Raw genomic sequence first — 15,493 nt, 5'->3', positions numbered from 1 at the left:
AAATCTTTGATGAACCATCCTTTTGCGAGTTCAGCAACAATCCTTTCCTTTTCGGTAACTGTTAATCGCCCCGTTTTTAGCATTTAAAAGATCTACAATAAAGCTATGGACAGTATAAATTACTTGATAATAAATAAAATGTCATAACTTCCTGAATATCACATGGATTTGAATAAAATTTTGGGAAATAACTAACCTTGAAATAGTCATTTGATGCTACAATTTGCATTTTTGGTAACCTATATTTACGTAAATATTAGTATTTTACAAATCTGCAATAAAGCGATTAACGCGGTATATATATTTATTATGATGATAATTAAATATTCACAGACGCTAGTGTTTCATCCTTTCGGGAATATTCAGTGCAGGGTATATATATATATATATATATATATATATATATATATATATATATATGAAGGATTTTATAGCACTGGGGGAAATGCCATTATTGAGATTGGGGACTTTTTTTTTGACGTTTAATCCATAAAAAATACTACAAAGTCTGAAAATCTAATCTCCAAAACCAGTATGTAGTTCAAAATTATTTGAACCGAATGAAGGGAGAAAAACGTATGAAAAAGGGGGATAAAAAATTAAATTAACGAAGATATCTTTCGGCCGATTCTTTTCAACTGTAAAATCGGCGGATTTAAGAGATAAAAAAAAATAATATCGAGGTCTAAAGACCAAAATTAACGAATGAGGGGGTGAAATTAATGAAGTTTGGAGAGACGGGAAAGCATTCTCAAACTACACCCATAAGTTCTAGATTATTATGGGGGTGTTCTTTTTGCTAACACAGAGTTGGTTTTCGTAAAACAATCGTGACCGCTTCGAGAATTTTCAAATGTATTCTCGAGCGGGCCCTGTGTAAAATGGAGAATGCTCCATCCGTGTAACCTCCAGTGCAGACTTTACACTTTAATAAGTGTTCACCAATGGCCGAACTATGAATATGTAAACGCCCGGATGTTGGCCATTGTTTGTTGGCCATGTTGGGAAATTCTCACCTCCAATCGCTGAATAGTACGTCCCACGTAGTCAGCCTCACACTGGCCATGAAATTTGTATACTACCATATTATATTCTGTGGTGGGAATACTATCTTTTCGAAAGGAGGAGAAAGCAGTTCTAATCCCAAACACTGCTCGAACCTTCGTTGAAAAATAGCATCGAGAAACGGCTGTACTAATTCTATGTGAAAACTCTCGGCTTTTAGTGCCAATCCATGGGAGTTTCACATATGCGGGACATTTTTGAGGGCCCAAAAATGTTCCACCTTTAAATGCAAGAGTTTTCTCCTTTATATACTTTTGAATAGTATATAGAGGATAACCATTGGCCAATAAGATTTCGATTATATATATATATATATATATATATATATATATATATATATATATCAGTACAAGTAATTAAGAAAACATGTTAACAAACACTTTGAAAAAGAGTTAAAAACATACTTGATTTTAAAAAGAAAACAATAAATAAATGGATAGTCCTTAATCCGCGGAGTTTCGAAGAAATACTTTCCTTCTCATGAGAGGGTAGGATTTAGCAAAATGCGGAATCGGATTTTGCTTGTAAAAGTATTAAATGAAACTGCTAGTAAGTCATAGATCTTACTTGATAACAAAAAGTGAAGCAAAGGGAAGAGGGTGAATAAAAAGTGATTTCACGTAAATTGATATATATATATATATATATATATATATATATATATATATATATATACATAAACTCACTTAAATATACATATATGTATATATTCACCCTTATATATGCATATATATATTTAAAAAATAAAATATATAAAAACAAAATAAGAAATATAAAAATAAAATATATAAAATGATTATACGAGAGCAGACAGTTGAGTTTTCTTTCAGCAGCAACGAAATTATTCAATTCCTTATTTTGTTTTTAAATCCAAAGATTTTATGAGCAATTTTTCTAACAAGGGGATATTGCTTATTTTTTGTTTTGGAATCTTTTTAGTTAACATTTATAGTTGGATAGTTTTTTTACTTTGAAGTAGAATGTTAAGCTCGTTATACCAGTGGCTGCATGCCTTGAATTAGGCAATTTACCAACAAAACAAAATTGTAAGGAAACTATTTTAAACAATAAATATCAAATTATATTTATTTTATATTTAATTTGACTAACTCTCTATCATAGATTTTAACATTTTACGATATTATATTCATAGAATTCTATAGTTTTCTAAACGAAATAAAACTCATTTCCAACTATTTTTTTAAATAAGCCTTTGTAACCTTTAATAATTTTGGCAATTTCTACTGATATAGAAATCTATTCTTCAAGACGGTGTGAATGATAACGAGGGGGGCATACGTTTGCGGGCAGATTTTCTAAAATATGATTCCTTTGTTTTCATGGCTAAATAGGGAACCAGGCCAATTTTCTTCAAGGAAAATATCGCTTTGAAATAAAGCTTCCGTCCCAATATTTCATCTTTTTAGAAGTGAGTCGAACCATTTGAATTGATTAAGACTTACTTCAAAAGATGTCGATATTAATTAGGTTTGACATTGACAAAGGAAGATAGCAAATAAATGTGACATTGAAAGGGCTTATCGGCGGATAAAATAACTCATAGAGAGAAACAGTGACTATATAAACTAATTCTAGTAACCACCATCCTTCAAAAATGACACAAAATATTTCGCTTCACCAGTTTTAACACTCTTTATTTGCATACGTGCTATCTGTAATTATACGGAGTTGCTAGGTTCAAACATAATGCTGGATTGGGGGTTTAGTCACATACTATTTAATCATGTTAGCATATTACTTAAAGTGAACCGCAAAGTGGATTTATGGAAGCATAAAACACATCCATCTTCATCTATTGAAATTAAACAGTCAGAGGAAAATAACCTCATAGTTTAAATATATAAAGCTTACTTCCCGCCATTCGGAATAGACAAGCCAAACTCTTAATATTAAAAACGGCTTTTGGAAAAGATAACCCAACCTCACTATGTTAAGAACGACTTTCGGATTGATACCCCATTTTTGGGTGCAGGTGAAAAATATTTGCCCGAAATTTAACTGTTCGTTGATAGTAGGTCGATCAGAGAGAAATAGATGTATTTATAGCGCGTGCGTACAAATATAGCCGCCAGTGAATTACAGTGCGAAATACAGGTCTATATATCTTGAGAACTACTTGTCTCTGGAAAATTTAAATGATATTTACTTATTCAGCATAGTCGAAAGCTTACAAATATCGTCATTCTAAAGAAAATTGTGGAGGTGGACCTAATGTAAAAATTTACCTAAAAAGAAAAACAAAAACAAACTTAACGTTTATGCAGCCTCGATAATCAGTCCAAAAAAGGAACTTAAATAAAATACTCCACAGAAAGTAAACCTGATAACCGGTGAAAAATATAAAAGTAATTCAAATTATCCACAGGAATTGTAAATTAAATAAAAACAAAACAAATATAGCATCCTGGAGGGTCGATAATCGCCCCAAGAAAGAAAAATTAATAATGGTATCCGCATTTTTTTTCAAGGCTGATTTGGAGGGGGGGGGTAGTGGCGTGTTGATATTTTGTGCATATTTACATTCCGAAACTAATGCTGTTTTTAAATTTTAAAATTGTTTGAGATGTCGGTCAAAGAGAAGTACATTTCTATTATTTAATTGGAATTCATTATTGAGATGAGTATTATTTATTTATTTGTTTTATTGCAGACTATTATTCTCATCTTTCCTTGTTGTTTCACGACGTTTCGGCTAAACATCTAAGAAAAGATAAGGATAATAATCCGCAATAAAATAAATTAATAATAATTCCAATTAAATAATATAGATAGAATTCCAATTAAATGATATATATAGCATTCGGTACGGATAATAAATAAATGTGGATTCATAAGACCAAAAAATTCAACCTTGATCGTTCTTCGGGCCCCGTGGCGCAGTGGATAGAGAATCTCTACGGTTCGGAAGATAGTGGTTAAAATCCTACTCCAAGCCGGCCAGTGCTTACTTGGCCAAAACGTGGTGAGACGACAACAATTATGGATGGCAGTAATTGCTGAGAATGCAGTTAGGAGATTCTGAGTTGCTATCCCGTCGCAGTTACCACCTGACGAAGGCCAGAGGAATAGTTCGCTGAAACGTCGTGAAACAACATCTAAGATAGATGAGGATAATAGTCCGCAATAAAATAAATTAAGAAGTAGATTTGTTTATAAAGCGTGCGTACAAACCTGGCGGCCAGTGACCTACAGTGCACAATACACATCTATATATCTCGAAAACTACTTGCCCCTGCAAAATACTTTTAGGAACTCGTTCAATATATGTTACCGTGACATAGGCTGACATATATTCGGTGGGGTTTAACAGTATTTTGTATATTTTCTTATATTTAACTTACTTTCCCAAACTTACCATGCTTAACAGAGAGTCCGGCGCCATTTTAAATTTTCTCATACATCTGTAAACACTATGTTTTTCGAGCTGAATACACATGTTACATTAAATAAAAACAAAAAGTATCTAGTTCGGTAGAAAAGTAACTTATGTTGTCTTTGATAACATTCATTTGATATATATGTGTTTTTGACAACTTTTTTCGAATCTATGTGTATAGTAATACAAACCCCCATTTGATACGAGAGAAAAAAAACCCTAACAGAATTCAAAAACCAAAAGTCAAAATAAAAAAGTAATAGTAAAATAATCAACTCAACCTTTATATTTACATAAAAATATAAGGTTAAATATGAAACGAAATATAAGGAAAAAAAGTTTAGGAAAATATATTTTCAATTATTAAAAAAAAAAAAAATACGCACTTACATTTTTGTTGGCAGGCAATTTTTCAGTCTCCATCTGTGAATTTGCATCTGTCTTATCGGTGGAAAGAATATAAACCGACAAAATTGCTTTAATTATTACCGTGAATCTTTTATTACTGGATTTCATTTTATGGCCTTTATCAGCATTTTGAAAATTTGCTTTTATGACAAGTAAATATTACCAGCAGATAAGAGATACCGAAAACAAGGAAACGTTGGCGCTGGAATGCTTCTAGCATAGGAGTGTCAAAAACCTCCAGGTCGACTAGTTTTTTGTCGGGTTTGTAGATGACAGGACAAACGCCTAAATTTTCTTTTCATCTTTTTGGCGCAAGTAAAATAAATTCACATCGTTTTTTTTATGATATTATTATGAATATAGATTTTAATGTCACTAGGTACTTAAAACAAAAGTTCCTCAATTTAATTAAAATTAAGTTTAACGTGTTTTTAAGGAATTAGTTTGGAATCGGAAATTAGAGTATTCTTTTCCGATTCCGATACCGATTCCTATATCCTGAAAAGTTCCGATTTTTCCGATTCCCGATTCTGATTAATCGTCCCAACACTTAATACATATATATATATTTAAATATGCATATCTCTCGTCTGCAGAAACAATTGTTATGAACTAAGTAAATGTTTTGAGGTTGTAAAATAAAAACATATTCAGCTCTACTAACGTATTGAGCACTTTTTATCCTTCTTACCTGTACGTCTATATATATATAGAGGAAATACTTATTTTCTTTTAGTCTTATGAAAAACAAAGCTATCAATTAGCATGAAGTGAATTCGTTAAACCTGTAGTTTTTGGAAATAAGAAAGTTTATTACAATAAGATAAACTTCATCATCTAACAAATGTAAACGTAATGACTATTGAATTCCGGTTTTCATTACCAGCTGAGGCACTATATCTTAGCTAGGTTCGCGTAAAAGTAATCGTTATTCCTACTTGACTAAGCGGTTATGTTCGACATGATTTCGACACCAATGAATCTCAAAAGGAGAGAATGGTTTGCCAAAAGATAAGGGCTTATGTACGTGTCTATAGTGAGAGGCAAAGAAGGAACATGAAGCTTTTTAAGAAATCAATACAGTAAGTTTAGAAAATAACGGACAAATTTACAGATAGATCCTGAAATAGACTTTCAAAATAACTAAAGTATAATAATACTCAAGACCTACATTTTAAGATGTCTAATAAAGCTATAACGAAAGAAAAGAAATGTCATGTGCCAAAGCAGAGGCACGTTTCCCTTGTCTACGCATTCCCTGCTCGTCTGTCGATCTCATGAATTAAAATGCAAAGATTATCAAATGAGCCTCACTCAAGCATTGTTCAATTTGATCATTGATAAGGTACCTTCGTGTTATATACATAAGAATATTCCCAGATTAAATATGCGATCAACGTGATGAGTTTGTCGAGGACGACATAGTTTGTGCATGGACTCCAGAGGGCACTTTTTTATTCACATCTTTGTAGCCGCTCTAAAATCGACGAACCTGTCTATTATATTAGAATCAACTGCATTGGCTTCGTTAATGTTCAACAATCGCTGTTGAATGTTGAACAGTTCAACTTTTTCTACATAGAACACTCCAGTGACCCATTTCTGCTTTTGACGAATATCCATGAGTCTCACACCGTAATATATGCAACGAATGATGACCTTTTCAGATTAAAAATTGGTTAGTTCAGGTATAATAGCAATGTAATTTGCAATCTCTTCTGATTCATTCAAGAAAAATACAAAGATAAGTCATTAGTTTTAGAACGGCCATCGTAATATTTATATACATAAATAAAATATTATCCGATTTCTTTACTGAGTGCACCTAATTTTATCCAAAAACAATTTCCCCGAAGGTGATATTCCATACATAATCTGTTTTATGTAACTTTTCCTTTCACTGCAAATAATGAATATGAAAATGAAAATGAAAAATAATAAACAAAAATAAATATATTATTAACTCGATAGATTATGATAGTAAGCCGAAAATTATATATTTCGATTTCTTTTAATTTATTTCTGGAGAAAAATAAACTAAGTATTTACTGCTACGTACAATAAAAAAGCAATTCATCATAAAAAGTAAATACACTGCTGATCAAGAATTTATCAAAATTATAAGACCAGAGACAAAACTTCTATTAAATTGTACAAAACGTGTATGAAAAGTGTATGAAAACATTCAACAATCAAACTTTATAATGAGTTCTACCTCCACTGCTTTTGATGACTTAAGAAATTAAGGGGGCATGCAAGAAATAAGGGTTTCTATTAAGGTGCGGGGAATCCTGCTCCAGTTTCTGAAGATGGCTTAACGAAGTTCATTTTTTTTTGTTGAATATTGTTTGCCATTTCGATAAACCCCTTTTCTCATCCATCCCCAAGCATTTTCAACTGGGTTCAAGTCCGGTGAGCATGCAAGATGCCCCAAAAGATGGACTCCATTTTTTTGTAGAAAGCTCAAAGTCCGTCTTGCAGTGTGGATTGCAGCATTATTCTGTAGGAATAACCATCCATCCCCACACAAACGATGACCCTCCATCATCAAATATGTTTTTTGTTGCATGCTAACATAACCAGCTGCTGTCTGACGACCCTGCACCATCTGAAGCTCCATCGTCCCTCTGTGAGAAAAGGAACCCCATACCATTAAGGACCCTCCACCATTATAATGTGTGAAAAAAATTTCAAGAAACATGTTTTTATTATGCCAATATCGCTGGAAGCCATCAGGACCATCTAAATCGAATTTTTTTCTCATCGGAAAAGAGGACTTTCTTTCACTTCTCAGCATCCCAGGTTTGGTACTCGCGACCAAATCCTAAGCGATTCACTTTGTGACGTGGAAGCAATCGAGGAATTTGTTTACGCTTTTTATTTATCATGCCTTTTTGTTGTAAGTGTCGGCTGATGGCTATTGGACTGCAATCAGCATCTGTAACCGCCTAAATTTGACTAGAAAAAGTCAGCTGTCATTTATAACAACCTGTCTGATTCTCCTACTCAATGCAGGATAAATTTGGTGGGGAGGGGTCCTACCACAGGATTTTGCTTTTCTTCGTGTTCTTTAGAAATTTGCAAATAACAGTTTTACTGTGATTTACCATAGCAGCTATCACCCGCTGTGACAAACCTTGCTTATGGAATCCTAGTATTCGAGAGCGCTCAACTTCGGTTAGTTTTCTCGCTTTAGGCATGGTAACACCTTTACACAATGACTGCTAATCTCTAACTGAACTAAAACATTAGAATTACCATAAATCTAACAATTTATACCCTTGGTCTTATAATTTTGATCATGTGTAAAAAGCCTAATTTAATAAAAATATAAATTTTTAAATAAAGTTTTTGGAATGTACATTTTGTTTCTATAAACTTTTAGATTGTAGTATTGAGTCGGAAGAGTTTAAAATCTACCATAATTCTTTTTATTTTAAAGATTTTTAAGTGGTCTTAAATTTTTGATCAGCAGTGTATCTAAACATAATCGCTAGCCTGTTATTTTGACCCACAAAGCATCCTCTCACGTTCTAAATTATACTTACTAAGGAGGACTTTAGTTTTTTTTCTGGAAGCACCCAGTAGTGATCGAGCAGAGATACAAATAATAAAAATATTGCACTTTCACGAAAGCGAGAGAAAGCCTTATATAAAACTATTTTCTTCCGCCTTGAATCCTGAAGTACACGTTTATCGGTAATATATGTATGAGCACAATGCAATTTTTATATACGTAGGTCATCCACTATCAACCAAGTACTGATCCCTTTCCCTTCGTCTAAATGTTGCACCCGTACACTAATACAAAGTGCTCTGATAGACTGATTGCATTATTAACTCGTTACGCATGTACATCCGACAAACGATTAATTTTTTTTGTGTGTGTATTGATAAGCATATTAAAAACACTTCTTTTTATTTATTTAAAAAGAAAATACAACTTTGTTATACATAAGTCGTGGAGTTGCATTCACCTGCAAAATGTTTACCTAATGTGCATATTATTTTAAACATTATGTTTAATTAATTCCTTATTAGATTTTTCGGTTTTCTAATAGGATGGTCATCTTTAGCTAACTATACGTGTAATTATATTCATGCAAATATTCTACATGATTTATACGTGCGTAATATTTGCGTGAAAAGGTTTTAAAAGGTTATATACTTATGTATGCGTATATATATATATTTGTTAACAAAGTTGCCTGCAAAACTCCTCTGTCAGTTTTTAATCTACAGGCAAGAAACTTCATATATAGGGTATTCGAACCCATGCAAAATTTATAATAGGGTTTCAGTCGAGGGAAATCGGTGCCAAAGTGTGAAAATTAAAAAAAAATGGAATTTTCCAGGTGAAGGTCGAACGACGGCATTACGAATATGCATGCGTAATGTAATAGCTATTATTTCATGTTTTAATTTTTTGCCTTGCAGCAAACATGGATGGCTCAGGCATTTATGGCAATGTAAAAAGCAAATCGTAATTTAAACATTTTGATTTCGATTCTCGGTAGTGGCACACGAGGCATTTTGAAAAAATGTTTTTTTTTTAAATCATTACTATATATTGGTTCGAATATAATATAATAATAATAAATACAAAATCTGCATTCATCAATATATCATATTTAAGCGTATTTTACGACCGGGCAATGTCGTGCGAACTTCTAGTAACTCAAAGAAATACGAGAGTCGATCCAAAATAAAGCATCCTATTTTTTAACTAAAAAAGTGTAAGAGCGACAAAGACATGGGTTAATAAAAACGAGCAATGTTCTTCGTCACAGACTTTATTTTTCTACATAGTCACGACCGTCCCCAATGCATTTTATCAGTAATTCAATTAAGTCTATAAATTTGGTTGCTTTCTTAGTCTCACACCGTTAATATATATAAGCGGAGAACGACACTTTCAGATAATGAATGTATAAGTTCAGACATCAAACAATGCAATTTCAAATACTCTTTTATCCATGCAGACGTATTAAAAATATGAGGCATTACATCCCCCCATATCTTGTTTCTTTAAACCTGTTGCTTTTAATATAAAACCTTGGACTCGTTGGATAATTCGAACTAATACTCTCATCTTGAATATTATTCTCATTAAGTTGCAGGTTCATATTTTCGAATTCAAAACTCTTTATGCCGAATTCAGATATTTGTATGATGTTTCTGACGCAACAGAACTTTTTTATTAAATCCACTGAAGTATCCTGCGTTGGTTTCCTCAACCATAAATACTGTCACAGATTACCTCGACCAAAAAGTTGTGAGAACAATATCTAAGTAAGAACAGTAGTTCGAATAATTAAAAATTACACAGTTAATCCATCCTTTCTAAATATGATATGAAACTTTATTTCAAACTCATACGAAAAAATTCGGAGGATTCTGTGTACTATTTCAACATTTAATAACGACAGACTAAACGGCATACCGACAGATACACTATCGCATACATAAATGCATCTAATCTCTTATTTACTGTTTTTCTGCAATCGATGCGTTTAGATTCGAAGTCACAATTCATGAGTGACAATTGTAACGATAGAACTAAAGCAGTTATCTCTTAAAAAGATGAGCACTTGTACATTTTGAAGCCGAAAATACCGATTTTGGTTAACGCAGAATTACATAAATAGTTGGAAAAAGTCGAATCGAAACAGATCGCAGTCAAAATCAAAACGAGACAGCATTACAAAAGAATTTTCAAAGCAAGAATAATACTAACCGTATGTTCATTTATTATTATTATTATTATTATTATTATTATTATTATTATTATTATTATTATTATCATCATTATTATCATTATTATTACTATTATCATCATTATTATCATTATTGCTACTACTATTATTATTATTATTATTATTATTATTATTATTATTATTTATTTTTGATTTAAGACGATTAATGGCACAATTTTAAATTAATTTTCTTTAATAGAAAATTAATTTAAAACATATTTTTTCACGTTCAATTTTAATTTTTGTTCGATGCTGTCCCAACATTTAATTCAAAATCCTAAAAAATCGATACAAATCCTGAAAGGTTTTTTACTCTAACACTTACCTTATCCTTACTTAATAGGAATCTAACCCTAACCAATTTTATTACGTTTGGTAGCAGTTATTTGATGGTTTGTTTTGTCCAGCTCTTTATTCTCTGCTGAAAAGTTAGAATAATCGCCAATTACCATTTAATGAATTTATCATTTTAGCTTGCCGTCTGTTTTTTCTAGCCTTTTGATTGGATGAGTGATTCGGAATTCTCATATTGTTTACGGTAACTGTGGAAAAAAAAAACAACGAACAGGAAGTCGTTAAATATTGTAGCAATATCGAAACCATCAAAAACATATTTAATAGGATACTTAATTTGAAAAGTTTTGTAAACTTCAATTTAGTTTTTCTTTTTAAGAATTGTAACTTACCGATGGCGTCTCTGTCACAAACTGCTGACGGGGTTGTTCAAATCTTTTTCGTAAAACACCGTGTGCTTTTTGTATTACAGTGGTTTTTCAAATCCTCAGCAGACTTTGTGTCTACCACATATGAACACATATCCAAGGCAATGAAAAAAAAAATTAGAAGAAGGCCTACAGTCTGTAGTGGAATGAGAACAAAATAGATGGTCACATTCAATGCGGCCTGAACTAAGTTTCTTTCCTTTATTAATAAGAAATCTTCCCAACTACTAATAGCCATGGTTAATGAATCATTACCTAAAAGAAATTCGTCAAAACTCCCCGGCTTAACATTCACAGGGAACATGAGTTGGAACAGATCCATACAAGGCATTGATAATGATGCTGCAAAGAAGGTGGGATCTCTCTCAAGTACTATAAATTACTTACGTCTGAAAGTATCCTGTACATCTACAGGGCCACTATATGTCCATATATGGAGTAATGTTGCCATATTTGGGCTGATTGTCTTTCACACTTATACATGTTCATATGCCCCACATTATCAGCTAGGCTTCAACCGCTGTCCTATCAGCGAAAGGTTGCACCCCTTTTCCTGTTTTACATGTATTTTAATGGTATGTGCTCCGACGAACTACTAGCATTTGTACCTACTCAACGTAAATGCGACAAACCTGACAGGCAGCAAAATCCCATCACTACACACTAGAGATACCTTGGTGCCAAAAAGTCTTCTAATCTATTAGTCTCTACCCTAGAACTGCTAGACGTTGGAATTCCCTTGGGGGTTTCTGTTTTCCTGGCTGCGCTGACATACAGAAGTTGATATGTATCATAGACATACATATTGCTGCTTAACTTCCTACACAGTATCTCTACAAATTATGTTCCAGATAGTAGCCCCCTACATCGAAGTCACACGTTGCCTTGTTTGAGGTGAAAATGCAATAAAGAAAACTACTTACTATTTATTTAATATCCTTCCTATTGATTACATTCGAATTGTTCCCTTAAGCGATGGAAATGGTACTTCAAAGTTGAGTGTGACAGACCAATTTACTTACAACGCCTCCCAAGCAGTTACAACAACGTCTGTGATAATGAAGAGCACTTTCTTCAGCAAAACACAATGAAACACGTGCCTAACATATTTATAATAATTTGTGAAAAGCAAAACAAGCGAACGTTCGAATGCAAATATATTTCTTTACGGAGATTCCATTTATCCTATTTGGAAAACTCAGACTAGAGAAATGGGATTTGAAACAAATTTGATTTATATCTCGAGGGAAATCAACCCAATGCAAATAACTGGTGGAATAATTAGAATCTCTTGAATGAAGTCGTCGACAGAGTCGCACATTATAGAATGTTTTATACAAAGTATAAATGCTGAATTAAAAGCTTGTATTGAAATATAACTCTACAAATATACCGCACGCATAGGCGAACACGCATACACACGTATTACATCGTGTTATTTTACAATCGGACGCGTACGCCGATATCACAATGCCACTATGAAATATTGGCATGAATCAATTAAAAGTTTAACGTATTTTCTTTTCAAAATGCCAAGCGCGAACGCTGACCTCACCATAGCATTAGTATAAATATAGTAAAAAATATTTTATTTTAAAATAATTATTCTTTTAGTGACTCTCTCTCTCTCTCTCTCTCTCTCTCTCTCTCTCTATATATATATATATATATATATATATATATATTCATCGACATACAGTCCTGTTTCGTTGTATCATAACTCATCAGTGCAGCTAGACTAGCATCTCTCCCAAGCCAAAGATTGAACCTTGAACCGTCGTGTTAACAGTCGACAGTTCTCCCACTCGACCACGGAAGTGAGGCCCGCAAATAACCCGTCGGAATGTCTTGGCGAGAATATAAAAAACGAATTGCATGATTAAGGCAGTCCAAAATGACGTAAAAGCAGATTTTTTATATTTTAAGAAAAGAAAATGTGAAAGCATCTCTTTCTGTAGTGAAGCAAATTGGTGAAAGGTTCGAAGTCGAATGCTCGGTAAAAGGGAAATCTGGATCTGGTCGCCCCAGAGCACCCACTTTGCAGGATGACCACATGCTTAAATTAACTGCTTTGAAGAATCGAAAGGAAAAATTATGTTGACCATAGCACAGAAATTCAAAACAGGGGCTGCAAATTCTCTTTCTAAGTATACAATATCTAGACGAATGAAGATAAGGGATTTTCCTCTAAAAGGCATGCAAAGCCATTTTTATCTAAGAAGAACATCAATGATAGAAAGAGATTTTTCTCGTGTTATAGGAAGAAAGATACAGGCTGGTCTGGAATGTTTTCTGGTGGCGTATGGCTCTACGGATAGCTGAGGAGATTCTATCATTGAAGAAAGGAATCTTGAGCAAACAGGTATTTAAGAGAATTTGGCGTTGGCGTTTTTTTAAAAATTAAGATAAGGTGGAATTGGGATAGCCGTTTATGGAGAGGGTGTGTAGGAAATTGTTAGTGTGCAGAATTTTGTCGGATGTGTTGGTGTACTTGTTGCGTATGCGTGAAATCTCTGTATGTACGCAACTCAATTTCTCTTTGAAGGGTAAGGCGGATCTAAAGTGCACGAACAGACTTCTGCAGGTTGGTTTCCTGTAGAATTCTGTACATATAGAGCCGTTTTCCTTGATATTGAGCTTGAAATTAAGGAGTGAGAGAGAGCCAGAGTTATCTGGATGTTCTATGGTGAACTGCAGGTGGGGTCAGTGTTTAACAACCGATTAAGCAATATTGAGCCGGGCCAGTACAAGATTAGTGACTATTTGAAGAGATTAGGCGCTGTATGTACCGCGTCAAGTCGCAGAAATTTTTAGGTTGGTATCTGGGTGCGCATTAATTCTATGGAAGAGATGAACACCCAGTCTTCCTTAATACCTGCCTATAGGAGAAGACAACTCTAATGGAAAAACCTGCGGTCTACTTTATACTTTGTCCTGTGGCAGTCATTTGCACCGACGAAAGTTATCTCTAATACCAAAAATATGGTTGGTTCTACACAAAACCTTCACCACTATAAACAAATCATCCGTGTTGATTTCCAAGTAGCTTTGTTGTTGTGGCGAAACCTTACACGCCGAAATCGATGGGAGAGTCCATCACACTCACACTCTCTCACACACACACTCTCTCTCACACACACACACACACACACACACAAACAAAAATGCGATATATATATATATATATATATATATATGACCACTTCATTTAATCATATAAATTAATATACGAAAGTATAATTTTATGCGTAAACTTTAAGTATTTTCTATATGTTCTATATAACAATGTATATGGCAATTAAACTGCACAGAATATACGGTGTTTCATTCACGCTACTGAACCCTCGCGTGGATGAAACGTGGGATATTCTGTGTAGCTTAATTGTCATATATATTTTTATAACTAACTATATATATATACATATACACATATACATATATATATACACACACACACACATATATATATATATATATATATACATATTTACAATCGAAAATATCAAGCAAAACAAACAACAAAAAAATGCGAAACAAAGTAATAATAGGACGAATTTTTTTATAAACAAATGTTTTTTGTTTTACAGCAGAGAGAGAGAGAGAGAGAGAGAGAGAGAGAGAGAGAGAGAGAGAGAGAGAGTCCGCCCGCCTATATACACATTTATCTTGTCGGCACCAAGCCTCCTCCCATCCGAATCTCTCCTCTATACAACTATCTGCTCTATGCATCAAATAAATAGCATTGTTTTGCTAAAAATCATACGCGTCGTACATAGATGCGTGTGTATATTTATGGCTGTCTCTAAATGTAATGTTCTTATCTGTGGCCGTATTTATACTGTCCTAATCGTTTAGTGTTGTGATTGTATGGGAGCGCATATACGTATCAGTTTGTATTATTGCAATGTTCTCTTTCTGTATGTATAATGTTAATTGAGCAGCCGGTTGCGTGAAACCATATATAGTGGAACAGATAGATACAATCCATGAACGAACAATAGCATAATACGTGGATTTTAAAGACGTAAGTAATGCCATCATACCGTTGATTATTTATTTTGTCCATTTTTACTTTTTCATTGTTCTGCAAATTAAATTATTCCTTATAAAGCACATACGGAATTATATTTTATCCAAAGTATTTT

The 15,493-nt window shown here is 33.2% G+C and overlaps 1 long non-coding RNA gene across 1 annotated transcript in view; it reads right to left on the bottom strand.

The window, feature by feature from the left end:
• The window catches only part of LOC145292195 (uncharacterized), a 682,408-nt gene that overhangs the window by 96,195 nt on the left and 570,720 nt on the right, over positions 1–15,493 (bottom strand). The window lies entirely within an intron of this gene.

The sequence above is a fragment of the Euprymna scolopes genome, chromosome 13, assembly GCF_053919585.1.
Source record: "Euprymna scolopes isolate OS-2025 chromosome 13, ASM5391958v1, whole genome shotgun sequence".
Classification (NCBI taxonomy): domain Eukaryota; kingdom Metazoa; phylum Mollusca; class Cephalopoda; order Sepiida; family Sepiolidae; genus Euprymna; species Euprymna scolopes.
This window is presented reverse-complemented; position numbering and strand designations above follow the sequence as displayed.